Genomic DNA, 20,482 nt, shown 5'->3' with positions numbered 1-20,482 from the left:
AAAAGTCTGGTATGGAGTTAACTGAGGTGGTGTGACAACAAGGTGAGATTTCCTTTGGAATGAGTGATGTAATATTGTACAAAGGGTTTCTATTGACACTTCTCTCTCTGACCAAAGTCATATATAATATTGTATTGTTAATATAATTTTTCATAGACCTGATGTAATGGCGTGGGAAAAGATGTGGAAAACATAATAAATACTGATGAAATGGGTGAAAGACATTTAAAATAACATTTTAAATAACCACTGAAAGTCTGCTTTTCTCAGCTGTATGGTAGGCCTTAGAGCTGCTATCATGTTCCATGAGGTGTGCCAAACAATGTGCAGATCATAACAGCTCAATTACATTTTTTTTCTGAATCTATTTGCTGAGAGGCCATTTTTGCAGATCTTAGGCTGTCAAGAGAAGCTTGAACTCCTAGAGTGAACTAACTCCCTGCTGGAAGGAAACTAACAGCAAGTTCACAGGTTACAGCTGCATCTTTGTGTGCCTGAGTCCTGCTATGAATGCAGATCTTTCTTTTTGTTAGTCTGACTGCCTTCTCAGCAGTATCTCAGCCAGGTCCCTTGCAGCGTGATTGGAGTTTGAGCTAAGAAGGGTAAATGCTGTATATTAACATACTGGAAGCACAGCGGCACTAGTGAAATGTCCACTTCTGAGCTGTGTGCCCTGTCCTTTGCCTGAGGAAGCAACAGGTGTCCATGAGTTGGATACTCACAAACTGTCTACATATATAAAGGACAGAACTCAAGTTCATGCTGCTTCCACACTGGAAGTTGGGTAGATGTTACTTAGCTCAGTCCAGAAGTCATGTAACTATGTTGGCACTGTGCTGTGTTTTTTTGTGTTGGAAGATTTGGCACAGCTATAAAAAATAGTTGAGCCTTCTCATTCTGTGTCAGATGTTTCCTGCTTTTTAAAAATAAGCTATTAGGTTCATTGCTTTACCTTGTTGTAATATTCATTTCTCAATTTGTCCCTGTTACTGTCTTTGTGCAATGTACTCTTTGAAGTTCAAGGTTTTACATAGCAAAATGTCAGACCTACATGAGTTTAAGTGACAGCTTAGCTCTTTCTAATCTGCTTAAGGAATCTCTTCATTTTATTGCTTTTCTTTTTGAATATATCGACTTTCCTAGAGCCACTAAATATATGTTTCACTAGACATTGTCTAATTATTCTTTAATTTTGTATATAAGATTAATTCAGAAATTGATGCATATGTTTTGTTGAAAGTATTTTCCTTTTTTTTTAATTTTAAAAAGGAAGAGATGAATTACAATGCTTTGTGGTTGTATGTCCTGTGGATAGGACATGAGAGCCCTGGGGTTTAAAAGTGAAATGCCAGAGAGGCCTGACTCCTGTGTAATGTTTCTCTAGGAATGTGACACTAGATAAATCATAAAATTTTCAGTCATATAAGTTTTAGACTTTATCCTGCTGATGCTGAACTTCCTCAAACCCAATTGAAATTAACACAATGCATCAAATCTTCATTTTTCTGTGTAAAGGAGAGAGAATGTTTAATGCTTTCACATCTTCATACAACCCTTGAGTTTCACAGACAAAAATGTGTGTTTGTGTGCACAGCCTCTGGTAAAATACTGCTCTGTGTGGTTGTCAGAGTAAATCTCCTGTATAGGTCAGTCTGGGTGTTAAATGCAATTTTTCGAAGTGTTTTCGTCATTAATTTAAAAGTCCAAGGACTTTTGCCCATTGCAGTGAAACCTCTTTGAGGGGTTTTGTATTACAATATGTCCGATTACTTGTGGCACCAGCAAGTTTTTTGTGAAACCTTGGCCTTGAACACCTGTTTGGAGAAGCCACATCCCAAACAACACTTCACCTTCAGGCAGTATGAGTCTCTTTTGTAAAAGTCTGTCCACCACACAAGAAGATAAAGGCTGTGGGCTTTGAAGCAATGCTTCATGCCTGCTTTGTCCTACCTGGAGTACCTCCTTTGAACTGCAGAATGTAGGAGGACCTTGCGTAAGTTTTGAGGAAATGTTCTGTAGGCCAGGTGCTCTCTCTTGTTCATCTTCTGAATAGGAGGAGAGAAGAAAAATCAATCTTCTGTGTATATTAATGTGGTTCATGCTAATAACAGTTGCTAGGTTGACAGGTCAGGAGAGATATCAATCCACTGAGTCACAACACAGATATTGTCAAGGAAGGATTCTAGCAAAGTTTCCCCAATAGTGTTGTTCAAACTGAAATCACCAATTTTGTGTCAAGTTGAACAGGTACCTTTGCCCTCTTAACCATTTGACTTTTGATTTGTATAACCAGGATAAGGGTTATCTGCAAGGTTTGCTATAGGTAGAGGAAGGATGGGAGACATCTACCTACCTGTTTCACCAGGGTCACAAAACATTAATATCATTCCCAACCAGGCAGATCTTCACTTGCTGACTTAGAAGGCTCACCCTGCCCAGCCCCATTGCTGGGGCTCTAACATCCCCCTGTCCCTGATGTCATCTGACAGACTTGCCCTGCCCTCCCCACCAGGGCTGTGTGTCTCTGAGCTGAGAGGAAAGTCATATAAACAGCAGTGTGCCTTCTCTTTTTCTGCTGTACTGCATGCTACGCCTCACTGACTCACACAGCTCCTTTCAGGCACTTCCTCGAGTTTTGACGTAGTATGATTTCATAGGATAAGTGACTTTGAAGCTGATATTTCAGTTTTGAGTGGGGTGGATGTAAGCAGTATTTGGGCTTACATCATTAAATGAGGTCCTGGTTGCTGGAAGAATAAACATAGAGAGAAAATTTCGACTCTGCAAGATGCAATATTGATTGCTGCAGTGAGCCATGATGTCAAGTATATGCTTCCCTTCCTCCTTGCTTCCCACAAGTGCTAAATAATAGACTTGTTTACTGGCATTTGCAAATTATTTTGCCTTTGTGAATGATGCAATGACACGCCTCCTATACTCTCATAAAATTTGTAACACCATTTGGATTTTTTTTATCCTACATTTCTAATGCAATTTTAAAATAACTGTATTTCCTGCCCTCCCAGACAAATCAGCTCTAATTTTATAATGAGAATTTCAGGGTTAGATTATTTTTAAAAAGAATCTAGGCCATATACATTATGTAAGGTTACCATAGTAACAGTTTCTCCGAGGGGAAAACCGACTGTCCATAGTTTCCACAGAAACCACTCCCTGCTGAGAAGGTGCCTCCAAGGGAAGTGAAAGGAATATAAATGAGAGAGAGAAAAAGACGCGCACAGATGTCATATGACCTCTGCGGCATCCCTGCACTGTTGCAGATCCAACCGAGCGTTTCTGGGTTTGTTTTCAGTTTGTTGTTTTTGACTACATGAGAGGCACCTTCTCTTGTCATGTAAAGTCTGGCTGCCCTTCCCTGGCGTGGAACTGGTTTTACAGCTGGAGGTACGGCGATGCTCCACCTTGGCAGTGAACTGACCACAGCAGATACTAAAGTCCAGTGCTCTAGGAACCACTGTGCGTGGGAGAATTTAAATGGTAAAAGAGAATTTCCCCTCTTTTTTATTAACTTTATTTTTTGCCTGAAAGAAGTCAGCAAAGGCAAACAGGTATGGAAATGCTTCCTTCCAGAGAGAAACAGGAGAGAAGGGAAGCTCAACTAATTTGTCAGTTAATAGTTTTGTTCTTCTGGGGTACAAGCATACACTGCTAGGAAAAATGTATTCTGAAAGGAATAAAAAAACCTCAAGTCCTAGGATTTATTAACTGATAGGGAAAAAATGGTGAAATGTCTTTAATGTACTTCAATATCACTGGGGCAAGTATAGATTAACATTTCTGAAATCCTTTTGCTCTTATTTTTTTCATGAACGGTGTTGATTTGTTTTGGTTTTTTTTCTTCAAAGGCGATAAAACTCTGACATTCATTCAAGGCTTAGTGCAGCCATAACTACAGATTAACGCTCTGGCTACTTCATCCTGTCATCTCTCTGCTGCTTTCTGGGGAAAGCAGGCTGACATGGTTATTAAATCTGGCAGCTGTGTTGTATGCACATGGGAAGCAAGTAGAGCACAGCATATAGAAAATGAGTAGCTTTCAGATAGCAGCCTTCATTTCACTGCTGCAAGACTTGAAAGGCAGCCTAAAAAGCTCTTTCTCTTCTTTGTAATCAACAGTCACTGGATCAGTGCGCAAATATCACAAATACAGTTGCAAATGTAAGTATTCCTTGCCTGTGTGGTGCTTTCAGATTGCTAATTAAGGTTTCTACCTTAGTCTTCCGCTTGAAAAAGCAGAGAGATGAAAGCTGAAAACATCCTGACAGGGGAAGCTTCTCTGCAGTATTGTTCTGGCTTTCAGTGGAAGAGCTGCTGAGGGAAAGGGATGCTTGAAAGCTTTCCAGAACAAATAGTTTGCAGTTGTGTTTGTTGATTTTAGGGGTATCTGCTTGCCATTTTTTCTGTGAGGGGAAAAGTCCAGCAAATGCTGGTACTTATAGAGAGATGTTTTTCTGCTTAGATTAGATATACAGCAAGAAAGATACTTCAGCAGGAATAGATAGTTTGTGAGCACATAGAAGAAAAATTTTCCATGGTATTTTTCACCTGGAATATTTTTTAGAAAAAATCCATAAATGCAGACCCGGACTTCTCATTAAGGAACTTGACAGTACCTTATTTTCAGAAGTACAAACAAATAGTCATCATAAGGGGCACCAGTAAGTCTGCATCTGACCTGATAAGAACAATGAACATAGCACGGTGAGCAATGCATGTTTTTCACCCATTTCATTCTGTCTGTACATGAAACGATCTTTATCTGCCACAGTGGCATCAAGACAGGATAGTAAGGTGGTTGGGAAGCAGTGGAGCTGAAGGTTTTTCAGTGTTGTGGTGATACTGTAAGGAAGAAAATTGATACTTGTCAGTGTATTTTTGGTCTCATAGCACTGAAGAAGCATTATGTTGGTTTTTATTCTCCTTTCTAATTCAAAGCTTCTGTATTACCATTGTCTTATCGAGTTTATGGCTAATGAATTCTTATTGTGCTGTGCATGAAATCTGCTTCTTGAAAACAACCTGTGATCATTACCAAGTATAAATAGTAGTCAGATAACTACACAAGAAATGCAGGCTGTAGCCAGTTTGTTTAAATTGCTATGTCATGTTTCTTGCTTTATTTACAGTTTTTGTTATTTCCTGGGGACCAGTGATACTGTCAGCTTTTCATGAGTCATGTGAAAATGTCACTTGCACAGTTAACAGGTGACTGCCATTAAGTGACTAGGGAGACAATATGTGCATAGTTTGCTGCAATAGAGGACAAAACATATTCATGGTATAATCCATAATGATGCTAGAACACAGGTATTTGGTGACTGTTGTGTTTATAAGCTGGTGTTGAAATACTTCTGCCTCATCTTACAGATGTATATGTATAAATGCCTGTCTTCACTGTAGCAAGTAAAAGCTGATTTTGAAGCTTCCTTTTCCTTCCTCTTATCTCCTTTTCCCCCTCATAGACATAAATTCATAGCTTCCCTGAAACTTAGTTGTGAAGATGGTAATTTTTGATGACAGGTGCAGTGCTAAGCTTCCCAAGCCTCAGTGGCAGCCAGCCAGCTGCTGAGACAAGTGGTGACCTTTCAGGACAATGTCTCTCACAAAAATGTCAAAATATTAAAATGGCAGGCATCAAATGCCATGTGTGTGGGTAAGGGTAGTCATCTGGCAGGCTTTCAGCTGAAGACAGTTAATCCACTGCTTGTTTGGATTATACATTGAAAGCCCCTGCCTAAGTCTCACAAATATAAAGAAATTATTCATATGTGTCCTGAATAATTTTAGATGTTCTTCTGGGAAGATCTGGGACATGGATGGAAAATTTCAGAGGCGTTTTATTTAAAATCTGCTTAGGTATCTTCCTGACAGATACCCTGAAAAGGTTTTGGCCTTTAATTTTGCTCTTTACATCATATACCAGTTTTCCTCCCAAATCTCTTATCCAGAATGTAAATGGATCCTGATGAAGCTTAAGCAAAGTTCATTGATGTGCACAGGATGCTGAAATTCTGATAGCATGTGCACTGACTTTTTCGGCATATGCTCACTGAATATTAAACAATCCCCTGCAGTTTTTGGTGCTGCAGCCCTCAGCTGAAATCTCATTTGCTACTACAGGCATCAATGCTTTGTAACTTTCTCTGAAGGCACTGAGGTGTGAGCATTCCTGTGCTCGCTGGTGTGTCAGATTCTCAGATACCTTTACCCCTGGTAACAGATCAGTGGCACTGATAGGGTAGCTCAATGGTTTCAGCCCTGCTGCATAAATATTTCTGGGAGGTGTGAAACTGCCTGATGCTTTACCTTGGCCTGTAGGAAAGGCAGGCAGTGTGCATGGCTGATCAGGGAACAAACCTGTTCACCTTGTGGTTGACCTCTCTGGGAGAGTAGAAAGGGGAACACCAGTAACTGCACCAGACCAGTCTTGTCCAACCAGTTTGCAACTGGCCACAGTTCAAGAGAATTTTCAATATTCTCCTTGCAAAGCACAGGGTGAGCTGCCAACATGGATAACCCCAGCAAAGCATTAAATATTTAGATTTAATTGTGCCAGATCCATTGCTACTTACCAAGACACCAAAAAGGAATATAGTTTTTTCCAGTATTTCTTTCCTTTTTTACTCATGTTTCAAGGTAGGAGTTCTATGTCACTCCAAATTTTTTGTCTTACTACAAGCAAGCAGCTTTTTAAAATTTTGTTTTAGTGTTCTTCCCTTCTATTCATAGAGGAAGTGTTTCCTCCCCCCTCTGCTCTTTAAAACTGGGAACACTGCATTCCATGATCACGTTCTCTCTGCTGTAGTATAGGAAAGGCTGTGTATCTGTGTTGGTCTTTTCTTTCCAGTTAGTATTCTGTGATCCCTTCTCCTTTCTCCTAATTCTCTACAAGAATTCTGAGGCAAGTGAACTAGGTAAGGACAAATTCCCAGAAACATCTTACAGTAATTGACTCCTCCTTCCCTTCCTTTCTCCTTTCCCTTGTCTTCCAAATTTTACCTGCTTTCACACAAACATTTCTGTAATTTGAGAATTATTAAGATATAAAAATCTGTTAGGAAGAACAACATTATGCTCATCTAGTTGAGGAATAAAAAGCTAGCTAAGGCATCAGTTAATGTAGCTTAACATAGCTCAGATACCTAGGCTGAGTTTTGGATTTTGATTTTCAAATGAGAAGCCACATGTAAGCCCAATCTATTTAATAATCTGATAATGTTAAAGAAAAAAAAATAAATAGGGATGCTGCTGTTTTCTGTGAGCTTTGCTTGAAGAAAAGAAAAATCTGAGAAAAATAACTGCAGCAGCAGTAATTTCTTTTAAATGAAATTATACAGGATTTGGTTGTTTCCCAAGAACTGTGCAGTGTCAGATTGATTCAGTGCAGTTCATTAAACATCTGTCAGTATACCTCATATGAAATTCTGACTTGCATCAATGGCATGATAATTTTATTCTGCATTTATATTATTATTACTCTTTGCTATTTCTGCAGCATCTAGGGATACCGGTTTTTGTTACTGAGCTAGGTATTGTACAGAAACAGAAGGTAATCCTTGCCCCCAGACTGCTTACAAGCTCTATTACAAATAAATTAAAACTTTCTTTGCACTCACTTGCTACCTTTCTTGTTTGGCTCTTTATCTGCATTCAGAACACAGATGTTGGTACTGTGTTACCTGAACCAATCTTTAGGATACCAGAATTTGCTTAGACATAGGCTTGAAATTGCATGTAATTAAAATTAGGGAATGACATACACTTACTGTGACCTTTATTTTAAAGCTGTCATACTGGTTCACTTAAAGTATCTCCCTTAGGCTGTTAGTGTTTAGGTATTAAGTTAATGAATTATATTAATTGAAATTAACTCAACTGACCAAAACATGACTATAATTACAAAATATTTCTGGACCACCAACAAAGATTTTCCTTAAAATTAAGATGCTATTGCCTATTAATAAGTTAATAAGATTCATTATAAACTTAACTACTAAGGTAATAATATTCATGATGAAGTTTAATGAAGTATGTTTACTTTTGATTATTTACAGAATCTAAATTTCAATGTTGATTATTCACATGAAATAGCAGCAGCATGACACATGACCATCACACACTAATTGACTCATGGATGATGTGCTGGGATTTGGGGTGGACAGTGAGGTTCACAATATGGGTGAGATGGGAGTCTCACAGACAAGAATCTTCATTTGCATTTTCTGTAAGACCAATTCTCCCCATCATTCTGCTCCTTATCCATCTTACAAGTAGATTTCAGGAGCAGTCACACATCTGTTAACATTACCTTTTCTACTACCTTTTGTTTGAATGATATGGTGTAAGGTACGCAGTAGTTTTTATACTCATAAACTAGGACTAAACTGCCATCTGAAATCAGGACAACTCTGTAGTTCACAAAGCCCTATAATAACACACTATTTCATGCTGAAGGTATTTTATGTGTTCAATTTGTACACTCTTCAGATAATCTTTCACAAAGCAAGGCTGTAGCATGTGAATATAAGCTGTAACTTAACTGAGTAATGTAATCAACATATCTGAGCCCAAAGGCAAATTTATTCTTTCTAGAAATGTATATCACATAAACCACTATGATTTCTAAAAGCCATTTTTATTTTGAGGCGATAAACCTAGTTATATATGCAGGAATAAAAAGTCTGAAGGATCCCAGAGATCCCAAATCGCAGTTGAAAAGATATTCTCCTTTGAATTTCCTAGGATTTTTATATTTCATTTTGAAATTATAATTCATGATATCTCTTTTTGCATTGACACCACAATTTGTATCACTTTAGTGACATATTAAAAATGAAATTTAAATTTATTCTGACAGCATCACTGTTGTTCATTCCATAAAGCGGTTGAAAGGATCTACACAAATGCAAGCTAACAAACATGAAGGGATGTTGTACTCCTCAACTGACTTTTTTTTTTCATACAGGGAATGATGAATAAAAGTCTGAAAGATGATTTGCAAGCATGCAATTAATCATAAATCCAGTTTGATCTGGATGGATAAAACAGTAGTATATCAATCTGGTTAGCTAGTACTTTAAAAGGATTTTGCAGAACTCATTAGGCTAGGAATATTAAGATGGGTGCCTCTTTTCTTATGAGACAATAATGTGATTCCCAAAGGGATAAACTAGAAGGTCAAAGACAAAACAGTTTATCCCCAGGAATGGTATGGATTACTGTTAAGAACATTCTGAAATCCTTTTCTGTCATTCATTTATTTCAAAGCATTCCTAAAAGTAATGGCCTAATTTTAAAGATAGTAAATCAGAAATAACCAAATCACTAAAGCTTGTTTTTTTTTTGAAACATGGGTTGTCTTAATTTAAAGGCTTCAGTACTTTTGAGTCTCCTTTACCTATCTAGGGAAGCAATTGAAAAATGTTTTTTTTCTGTTTTTTCCTATTCTGTTTCCCCCCCTTCCCCCACTCTTTAATTTAGTGGAAATTCACTCCCACAAGTGCCCTTTTTAAGAAAGTAGAGTTGATCTTGAGCTACCTCAGTTGAATACCTTGTAATGAATCAGCTTCTGTTGTTATTTGGAAACAGGTTCACTGAAATAAGTGATTTTGGCAGAATGCAGAGTAGATCCTGTTGGATGTCATGGCTAGGTTTCTGAAAGAGGAAGTTGATATCAACTCCCTTGGCATTCTGAGTGTTGCCCTACTGACATACCTGAAATCCATAGGTTGCCACAGCTTTCCTACAGTATGCGTGGCCCTCAGATTTTTAATTAGTCAGTAGTAATTGCTATGTAAAAGTCAGGGTAATTGCTATGTAAGAGTAAAGCAATGAGGCTGAAAATTGATTAAAGTATTAGATAACTAACAGCCAAATTATTTTAGTATGTCTGGAGTTCCCAGGACAATATACTTACTAACCTTGGGCCAAGACATAGCCATCCTAAAAGTGAATGCAACTCATACTGCATATTCCCATGGCAAAATTTTATCCCAAATGGGCTTCCAGCCATCAGTGTCCCTACTAGGTGGAATGGCCGAAGTATTCTTTTTCTTTATAAAATTAATAGTGTATGCTTTAAAATGAGAAATTGAGAATTTGTTCAGCTTTTGTTTTCAAGAACATGTTGAGAGTTAACATAGTGAAGCTTGTAACATAGATGCCATTGCATAATTCTTATAATGAATAACATGCTATGACATCAGAGGTCGTCTAGGAATCAATAGTTATTGATGAGGAAATAAGTAATTATTTTCACTGTAATTATCAGGAGACACGTGATGATTTGCTTTAGTTCTGACCTTGATTGTTCATGCACTGAAATAATAATTGCAGTTAATTACTTCTTTTCCAGAAATGTTCATAGCTTGTTCAGCATCAGAGAGTGTAGGTAGGGGAGGACCACCATGTAAAAGACTTCTGTTTTTTGGGAAGTGTGAGTTTGTCCTTTTGGGGAAACAAAAGGCCTCACCATTGGCTTACAGTAATGCTTTTTAAAAATGGTTTTGTGCTTAAAATGTTTTCTGAAAGGTTTTTCTTTGCTTTATTCTTGAAGATGTGAGGGCAGATAGACACACGTGAGTGCAAGTGCTATGGAGAGCAGAAAGCAAAAAACTCTTTTTGATGTTCCTTGATGTTTAGCCAGCTAACCCTAGGAGAAACCAGAGCTGATGTTATGATTTATGGAGCTGGGAAAAAATAGCTTAGATCCTTGAGCAGCAGAGACCCCACACTACTCTGACCCTATCATATGGAAAGCATTTTCCTTTAAATATTCTTCCTCTCTGTCACTGAGGAAAGTTTGAGTGTTGTCAGAGCAACAAGTGCTACAACATCACTATGTCATCTGTGCTTCTGGTGAACTATCTAAATAAAGGTGTTCATAGAGTGCCTTTATAAAGAGATCCCTTCAGCTGATTGCTTTTATCAGATATGGGGATTAAAAGTAGGTATAGGGCTGCTTATCACACTGTCAGGGCAATTCCCTAGGCCAGTGGGTCCCTATCTTTACAGGACTATTTGTCAGTGGGTATGTGTACATACCATAGTCCACTGCACTTTGTTTATCTGATTCAGAACAGATGCTCAAATCACACAACTTCCATGAAGGAGGAATTGACAAAGAGTGCAGCTGGGGTGAGGATGGTACAAGAAACTCCATCCATCATTCTCCAAAAGGCACAATGAATGGCTTAATTGTTGCTGCTAACAATTGTTGACCATTTTATTTGCTATAGCCAAACTATGTTCCCACTAAGAGCCAGCTTGGGGAAATACAGTGACAGGGCAGTCTCTTTGTTCTGTTCACTTGGTGTCATTCACTGAATAGATTCCACTGGCTCTATCTGGACCAAGACCACCTACTATTGCTCACCTGCAAAGCATGCTGCTTGACCACAGTGAGGTCTTGAGCTGGCTGCCATAGCTGTAATTAGGAAGGAACAGTCAGGAAAGAGTACAGTATGCAATAAAACCAGCAGTATTTCATACTGGGGAGTTTCTGTAAGACAGTATGTCTTCTGAGAGAGCTGCCCATGGGAATACTTCTCCTCATACCAGAGTTCCCTTCAGTGCCTTGTGAATTTAGTCTTTCATTGAAGTGGATTGGATGTGTGTGGTTTAATGTCTTCCTCGGTTGCAAGGTTTGTATTTGAGGGATACTACACAAGCACTAGGAAAGGACAGAAAGCAGGCTGCCAGTATCATCAAAAAATTCATCTTCCAAGTGAGTATGCATTGGGTCACAATAAAGTTAATGTGCATATTCATGTGATGTTAAAAAAAATCATTGTCTGGGTTAAAGCCTCTCCCTATTGTTTAGTATCCTCCTGAAAAGCTGAGGATTTTCCTAGTTCTCAAATAAAGACACCCAAATTTTTGTCACACAATGTGACCTGATTTTTCTTAATCTTGTCCTCAAAAACAACTCAATTATTTTGGCTGATTTTTTTTTTAATGGGGCAACATCTAGCATGAAAAATTTCATGCTAGCCAGTAAAGGCTGTCAGTCTCTTAAAAGCTGAAATTGGGTCACTTCATGGAGAAATATAAAATTACCATACTTATAGATTATAGTATTAAAATGCACAATCAACAAAAAATTCTGCTTTGGGCAAACATCATGGTATTCAGTACCTCTGTGTATCAAGGAAGTTCCTAAGTATAGCTGTAACAGGATTTCTTAGAAAAACACCCCAAATAGTAATTTATTCTGTTGAGGATGATATTTAATATCTCTGTGGGTTCTTCCCCTTCTCAAAAGTGACATTGGAACTTATTGTGGAGTCTGAAATTACTATGGATGAGGAAAGAAGTGAAAGGAAAAAAGACAGGACCATCTTCAGTTGAAATGCTGCTGAGAAGGTTTAACTCTTCCTCATTCACAAGTTAAACAGATTTTTGACTGTGCAGAATATTTGCTTTTTAGAATGCATGTGACCTGTATTGTAGATACCAATGTTCTTGAATCCTCTGGAATATCAAGAGGTTTTAGATGTCATCATATCTATGGATGTCAGTGGGATGAATTCAAGAAAAGATTCCTTTCTGGCTGACTTGTATTTTTTTATGTCTTTGACCTGACCTTAAAATGACCAAGAAATATAGCTTTAAAATAACTGCATGAATCTGAGCAATTGCTGAATTTTAGCAATTACATTGCAGTAATCATTGCCTCCTTCTGTGAGGTCTCTCTCAGCTTGAGCTTGAGTCAGAAAGCAACCAAGAGCAAACAAAATCCTTTCAAGGCAAGAATTCCTCCTTTTAAAGGAATAACTCCTTTAAATGTGCCACGTTGCTGACCTTGACAAGCAGGCAGAAAAGCACAAGTGAATGCACACAAAGTTTCAAGGCTTGCTGTTCATCCAGACCCTGGGTACTGTGCTGTATTACCTCACACAGATTTTGTTCCTTGCATGCAAAATAGAATCACAGTGTGTGAGCTATAATTTAATCCATGTTGTAGCCTGGGTCAGCATAAAGGCCCTGGTGGAGCACTGTGCTGCAGCTGGGCAGCTCTGGCTGCTTTAACAGAATCAGGGGATCCTTGCTCAAGGAATGAGGCAGAATAGAGCAATAAGAAGAATGAATGCTGGAAGAAGTGGCACTTTTTTTTTTCCATAAAAAGCGCTGTTAAATAGGAAAAAAAACCAGACTGACATGGAACCAATTTCATATTGCTAAAAAAATACCATAGTGATGCTGGATGCAGGTTATAGAAATTATAATTTAATTTCATGCATATCAGGAAACCCTTACTAATTTAGGTAGCATTGGCATTGCTTTTGCATATACACTTTTATTTACTTGCTTGAGCTAGAATATACAATATCTCCAAGCTTCTTTGCTGGCTAGGTAATATTTCAAAAGACATTCTTCTCCCCAGTTAACATTTGCAAGTAACGTATCTAGAATTTTTTGTTTTCAATTAAAAAAAATGTATTTTTGTTGATTTTATACTCACATTGTATACTCATAATAATAAATAATTAAATTATATGTCCTTTATACTTTCATATTAATTACGAGTATGTTCTTATATAGATTTCTCCCTGTAATTTACAGTTGCTATATAAACATTCAGTCTCATATAAATACTTTCTTGTGGAGAATTTGTTTTAAATATGTGTAGAACTCATAAGAAAATATGTATTTCTGAAGAGTTTTAGAATTCCACGAGTTCCATTTCTTTTCGAATCAGTGAGCAGATATTGACCAGAACTCCATCCTTTCAGTATGTGTTAGTTTTGTAGGTTTGCTTGAATTTTGTAGACCATAGAGAAATTTTGTGGTAGGTGCTATCACTCTGAAGTGAGCCATTTGTCTATGGACTTCTCTGTTGTTGTTCTTACCTTTAACTAGAATCTTTGTATGCTCAGTCTGCTGATGTTGTCTGTTATCCATTCTTACCCAGGTTCTTATATGTGTGACTGACTGAAGAATTATTCTAGGATTATTTGACCCCCAGTTCCGTTTTCTTAGGCTGCTGTAAAATGGCATGGCATAATTAAATCCAGACATGGGTGTGGTTTGGTTCTGATTACATGACAGGTTTAGCCTTTTTGCTACTTGGATAAAGGGGACTTATATCTTTTAATTGAGTTCTCCTGCCTGGCTGAGGTTTGTAGTATCTTTAATATTAAGTATCTTTAATATTTTCCTCTCCTGCTGCCCACAATACCTTTATAACAGAGTTTTGCTTGAGAACTAGTATGTCCCTGTTTTTGTGGTTTTTTTTGGGGGGGGAGGAAGGTAGTCACAAAGAACTTGACAGCACCTGGAATTCATTACAATTCCTCTTACTAGCCTGTTATATGAGGATACTGCAAACTTGGCCTGTGGTGTTTGCTTGCAGGCTTATACAGGGCACACCACCATCTCTTTGGATTTCTGTGTCCAAATGAATGATTCTGACCTTTGTTGTGCCTCTGCAGTTTCAAGCAGTTAAATTATTTCAGTGTTTCTGTGTGCTTGGTAACTGACACACTTTGTCTAGGCTTGCTGGGTAGAAAGGGGATGCAGAAGTAAGCTGGGTATAGCAGTTTTTTTGGTACCCCACTCACTCTTATTCAGCAAGAAGGCATAAAATGCATCAGTAGTGTCATTCAAGGAGAGGTAAGCTCCTGATCCACGCTGGGAGAGGGGAGGGACAAGTCACATCTGCACCACTGGGCGCAGACCACTCTGGCCATTATTCAGGGGGTGTGTATGTGTGAAGGGAGTTAATTCCTTTTAGTTCCTGAATAAATCCATGGCTGACCTCATTGATGTGACACTGAAATCAGCAGGAGTTCTCATATGCTTGACAGCAAGGCATTTATTAAAGTGCTTTCTTTGAACCAAGGTCACTGCATCGCTAATCTGAGCATTTTTCCTGTGATGGGCAAATCCCTCTTGGTCTCTGAGCATCCTGTGCTCTAGTTGATGCAAGGATTTGGTTCTGTGCCAAGGAAACAAGTGGAATATTTACTGCTGAGTTCACGATGAATAAGGTTTCTTATGGGAACAGGAACCACAGCTATCTTGAAGGCAGTCTTCTAAATAATGCTGTCTGTTTGTTGTATAGCAGCAAGGTCTTCACAAAAGAGTTCTTTTGGATATTTCCTTTGGGTTATTCTGTCTGAGCAAGAACATAGCCCACAGAGGGGCAAGAAACTGGAGAGGCGATATTTTTCTTGTGACAAAGGCCATACATAATAAGGAATTTGTCAGTTCCAAAGATATCCACTGGAAATGTTTATACTGTTATATAGGAAAGCATTCCTTGGAGACAAGTCATCTTGTAATTTGAAATTAGGATGGATGTGTGTGCTGCTGGGTCTGTGGTTCTTTTTTGGCTGTTTGTCAGCATACCTGACCCTCTGAATGTAGATCTGCTCCAAAGCCAAAGCATCTGTCCTTCTGAAATATTTTTTTGGACTCTAAACCTAATCAAAGATAAGGGATGTTTCAGCACCGTTTGCAAAACCCTTCCGGAAGTGCATGAATTGCCCCATAACAGCAGTGGAATTTAAATGTTGAGTCTAGATTAATTCACAGAATTTAACTGAGTAATGCCTGCAGTGTAGTATAGTAAGGCTTAAGGTAGCTTATAGCCAGCTTGAATACAGAAGCCAGTTAAGGCAGCATGGTGCCCAAGATAGGCTAATTTGCTTTGCTTCTTGACTGGGTTTTCTCCTGCTTTACCAGCACATAGATTAGACAGGTATTTCAGAGGTAGCTTTGATACTTCTTGCTACCTTACTGTCACAGATCTGTCTAGAAAAACCTTAAGGCTCAAAAACTCTGACTACCAAATTGTGAGATGAGAACTGAGGCCATTGGTCTGCAAATAAGGTAGAGCACAACTGAATGGGGAATGAAGGGCATGTGCAAAGAGTAGTTTGTACTTGAAAGTCCTCCTCTGAACTCTGTGGCAATTGAGGCCTGTGAAACATCTCTCACCAGGAAATGGGACACAAAGAAGCTAGGGAGAAAACTTGCTTAGATGGACTTTAAACTTGTAGGTTTACTGTGCTCTACAGTGCCAAAGTTAATCTTTACCCACAGTGCATGCATTTTTGGAGGTACATCTCCTTTTATTAGTGCATTTGTGTTGTGTTTGGAATGAGTGAGCTTTGAGGTGGTAGGAAATTTTAAAAAACACGTATCTTGCCAAAGTAGTTATTCTGTTTATTTGCTTTCAAAGGATATATTTCTTAAGTCAGTAGTGAAAATAAAAAGTTTGCATGTCTGAAATGTGAGAGTTTCAAAGAACTGTAAATGTATCCACACAGAACTTCTGTGAAATAGGTAAGACGTAATATTACCACATTACAAAGGGATATAAAAAATGAAATCACTGGTGCAGATCTAACTAGAACACCAGTGATAGTCATGACAGCTGTTGCTGTACATCAGCTGTATAACTCTTGTTTCTTTCCACAAGCTCCTAATGCTAGAATTGTATTTTTACAATTTATAATTGTGTTTTTAGTTACGGTTACAGTTTGATAGTACTCTGCTGCTTTTCCACTCCAGTGAAGCAGAGAAGCAGGTCTCTTGGTTCAGTGTGGTGTTATTTACACTATTAAGTTGCAGCAGGTATCTCTGTTTGATCTGATCGTTGGTGTGGCATTACTGATGAGGTTGAAAGAACTATTCTGTCTTGAGACAGACAGATTCTGGATGGAAAGCTGGCACATTACGGGGAGATTCCAGCAATCATTCAGCAGCACAGGAAGGAGTAGTTGTAAGCCTGACCTTTCTGTGTAGGGAGCCATGAAAAGAGGTACTGACAGCAGTTGTTTCACTTAAGCTATTTGGAGCATAGGGATAGATCTTGTAGTGTATGTGGCCTCCAGGGGTTAGACACATCCTCAGAGTCTCTTCTGGCATTTGCTACACCTCAGGAGGCACCACCGAAGGGTTAAATAGTTCCACAGTGTGTCACTTGCTCTCTAATTAGGAAGTAGTCCAAGAGCTCAAAGTTCAAAATGCACATGGTCTGAGCTGGGACTAAGCCCAAGTTCCCACTGACTGCAGAGTCATACGTTAGTGGGGTGCATCTGCGCATGATCTCTTCCCCTTCCCATTTCTGCCTTTTGCTTTCTTTTTTAACATGAAAGAGACATTTCAGCCTCACGGTTTCACTTCTCTTGTCACTATGTGAAGTCTTCCATTGCTTGAGCTGGTGTGCTTTCTGGGAATAACTTGTAACCCCCTTTATAACTGAAAGCAGGCCAGTAAAACATGACAAAAACCTCACTCCACTCCATTCTGCAGCATCTGTGGCTTCTGCTGGAGAATCAGGGCAGGTCTCCTCCCAGCAGCAATGTAGACACAAACTGTACAGCCTGAGCCTCAGGGAGCCTGAGGTTCCTTGTTGGCCCCAAAGGGAGATACAAAGAACAGGCAAAATAGCATCCAGCTGAGCTTGTTTTGAGAAGAAAGGGCAGAGTGAGGGTGGGCTGAGGCCACAAAATAGTAAAAAAACCCCAGTTTTGGAAAGCAAACAATAAATAATAGGAGCCAGATGCATGGATGGTAAAATGAAAGGGACAGAATCAAAATGTCACCCATGGAGCCTGCAGCTGAGGGAGTGGGCAAAGTTCTGCTGAATCATATCACAGAATCATAGAATATGCTGAGCTGGAAGGGACTCATCAGCTTTTGGGATCTTTTGTTTAAGAATGGCATGGGTTTGGGGGTCATGGTTTTAAGTTTCACCCCAGGATAGATGGTAGCTTCTTGGGGATGACAGAAGCTACCATTTTTTGCATATGAAAACAAAGGTGGTGATTCTGGTCTCCACCTTTTGCCCTCTCTATCTAAAACATGTTAACTGTTTCCCTCCACTGGCGATTCGGGTGCTTAACATGGCAGGGATATTGAGTCAGATCATTAACCTGTCTTAAAGACATATCCAGCAAGACAAATTTGGGCTGTGAGCTTTCACACTGTTCCTGCAACACATGTGAGAGAGATACAGGCCTGTGCAGCTGGGAATGGCAGTAAAGAGAGAGAGATAACCTTTTTGATAAAAGTAAATTATTGATGGCCAAGCTGATTATTGAATCAGCTTGGCCATCACTATTAGCTGGTGCTGGGTTAGTATTGTTGGCAGTGCTGGTAACACTTTTCCTGTGTCATGCCAGGCTTAAGGACAAAGAGGCAGCTTCATCCTTGGCATAATGCTATGATTGGAGTCACAGGAGTTGTACCCAAGGGTGACTTTGTCTAAAGTGTGCCTTTTCAGCAAAGTCCACTAAATCAGCTCATTCTTGTTTTTTCTTTTGTTTCGTTATTTGTGGCTACACTGAATTAGCATCTTAAATAAATTTCCATGGGAATCAGAGATGCAAGAGCTAGCTTGCTTTCTCAGTCTTTTCATAGCAGTCTTTTCACAATCTCATGTACAGTGTTTGGGCATTTGATCCATATCCATCAAGCGCTTTTCATGCCTATCCATAAAAAAATCTAACAGCATAAGGTGCATAACATGCAGTATATAGTTGATGGTAGAAGATTTGTAGCACATATGTTTTATGTACGCTGATGAAAATCTCTCTTTCTGGAGTGACTTTTCACCTATTCTTTGTTTCTCCTACTCTGATATATTATTTCTATATTTTGTGACATGTAGATTGTAGAAGAGAAAGAAAAGTAGGTAATTTCATTCTCTGCATAAAAGAAAAGGTAAGAAAAGAGAGCTTTGTAAGGAAGAGAGAGCTGAAAAGCCAGGCTTTTTGATGAAGAGAGATGTGGGAGTGGATCAGTAAGAAAGGAGAAATTCTGAAAAGGCCTTGAAGCTCAGGACATGAAAGCATGGCTTTCATGGAGGTGCAGGCAATGTGTCTGTGGTATGGAACAAAACATTACCTCAGTTGCTGAATTTTTTGTGGAAAGCATTGGGAATAAGGTCCAGCCTCAATAATCAAAATAATTAAAGTAATAATTAAAGTAATACTGTGATCATATGGTGGACGTGGGCAGAGATTTACCAGTTAAAAATATTGGAAAAGAGCTCTGGTAAAATAATGGTGTTGATGTGGATAGCACAGACTGAGTAAGAAATCCGGGCAAAAGTAGAGGCAATGTATGTTATGTCCCTGGGTGGCAGCTGATGCAGCTGTGCAATTGCATCAGAATCTGAGATGTCATTGAAGAACGTGTCTAGTATGTCTCACTGTGAAGAAAAACTTGCAAACGTGACCTGAGCACATTGTGATGCAGTGCTTTGTGCCAGAACTCTCGCGCAGCCTGTCAGCAGAAGGCAGAGCTTCGATAGGATACCTCGCCTGTCTGAACGAGGTGCTAACTCCAGCATCTGCTTCTGCAGCGAGTTCAGCTCCTTTAGCAAAGTAGAGAGGGGGAGAAATGACTTGTGCCAAGACTACACGGAATGTAGTGTGATTGCACTGCTTTAATTTGACCCCAGAAAAAGGATCTTAAAATTAAAAGCTGCCAGGGCATTTTATACAATATGCCTAAAATACAGGGTGAAATATAGGACTGGAGAAAAGCATAAAGCTGAAAAATACAAATGGATGCTCATAAATCACTGAGTCAATGGTACAGGAGCCTGCACAATCAAATAGTGAAAGCTGGATAGAATATAACAAGAAGTAGGGTGGCTTTGGGAGTGTGAGAGAGAGAGGAGTAGATGCTGAGAGAAGAATTAATCAGAAAAGTCAGAGAAAAAAACCCGTGAAAGCCAAAAAGATGGCCTGTTTTTTGAGGAGGATAGCAAAAAAGAGCTCAAAGAGCCTGAGGCTTGAAGCACAAAACATGATATTTATGCAGGGAATTACTATAGAACACTTAATGAGACAGATTTTGGCGGCAGACAGGCCTCACAGCCAAACTAGAGGCATAAGAAAGTAGGACAGAGCTGGGATGAAATGGGATCAGCAACTGCAAGCAGGGTATTCAATTAACTAGGAACAATTCAATTCAAACAACAAAGGGAGAGAGGAACCTGGGCAGACAGGTGGGAACATAGATGACTCAGGCAAGATCAGAAGGAGCTTATATTTCAGGGAGTATTTACTCCATGCAATACCTCTTTTGTCTCTGTGTTAAGATCAGTAAACTGACTGAGAAGCATTTGCTTCTGTGGCACATTGCCTTTCTTGAATGATGGGGGGACAGACAAGAAGGGCACAGTGTGGTACTGAAGAGAAGGGAGACTTAACACCACCCCTTTTGACAGCAATAATTTGCTAGATCAGTTTGGTTGTCTCACAAAACCTTACTGTAAGGTGTCTCTGTTGTGACTCTCCTCTTTCTGGGAGATAAGGACCCAAAGAACAAGCAGTTAAGATGGAGATGAAGAGAAGCAATCATAGGAGGATCAATAAAGGTTGGGGGGTCAGGTCAAGAAGGTCAGGGTAAAACATTTGTGACAGAGAAGTGACAAATGCCACTGTCAGCAAATAAAGCAGATAAAGCATGTTAGGAAGGATGAGAATAAGAAAAAGGA

At 39.1% G+C, this 20,482-nt stretch overlaps 1 protein-coding gene across 8 annotated transcripts in view; it reads left to right on the top strand.

The window, feature by feature from the left end:
• The window catches only part of TRIM2 (tripartite motif containing 2), a 118,380-nt gene that overhangs the window by 27,714 nt on the left and 70,184 nt on the right, over positions 1-20,482 (top strand). For 2 of the 8 annotated variants that reach the window (XM_030948236.1, XM_030948232.1), the window contains exon 1: positions 4,006-4,179. The exons of 1 other annotated variant lie outside the window; for it this stretch is intronic. The gene's annotated coding sequence lies outside the window, so the exon portion shown is untranslated. Of the gene's footprint in view, positions 1-3,285; positions 3,499-4,005; positions 4,180-4,203; positions 4,723-20,482 lie in introns of those variants that run through there. 5 more of the 8 variants (XM_030948245.1, XM_030948243.1, XM_030948240.1 and 2 more) reach the window with 4 other exon arrangements.

Source organism: Camarhynchus parvulus, chromosome 4, assembly GCF_901933205.1.
Source record: "Camarhynchus parvulus chromosome 4, STF_HiC, whole genome shotgun sequence".
Taxonomy (NCBI): Eukaryota; Metazoa; Chordata; class Aves; order Passeriformes; family Thraupidae; genus Camarhynchus; species Camarhynchus parvulus.
Note: the sequence above shows the minus strand (reverse complement) of the source record. Positions and strands in the feature narration are given on the sequence as shown.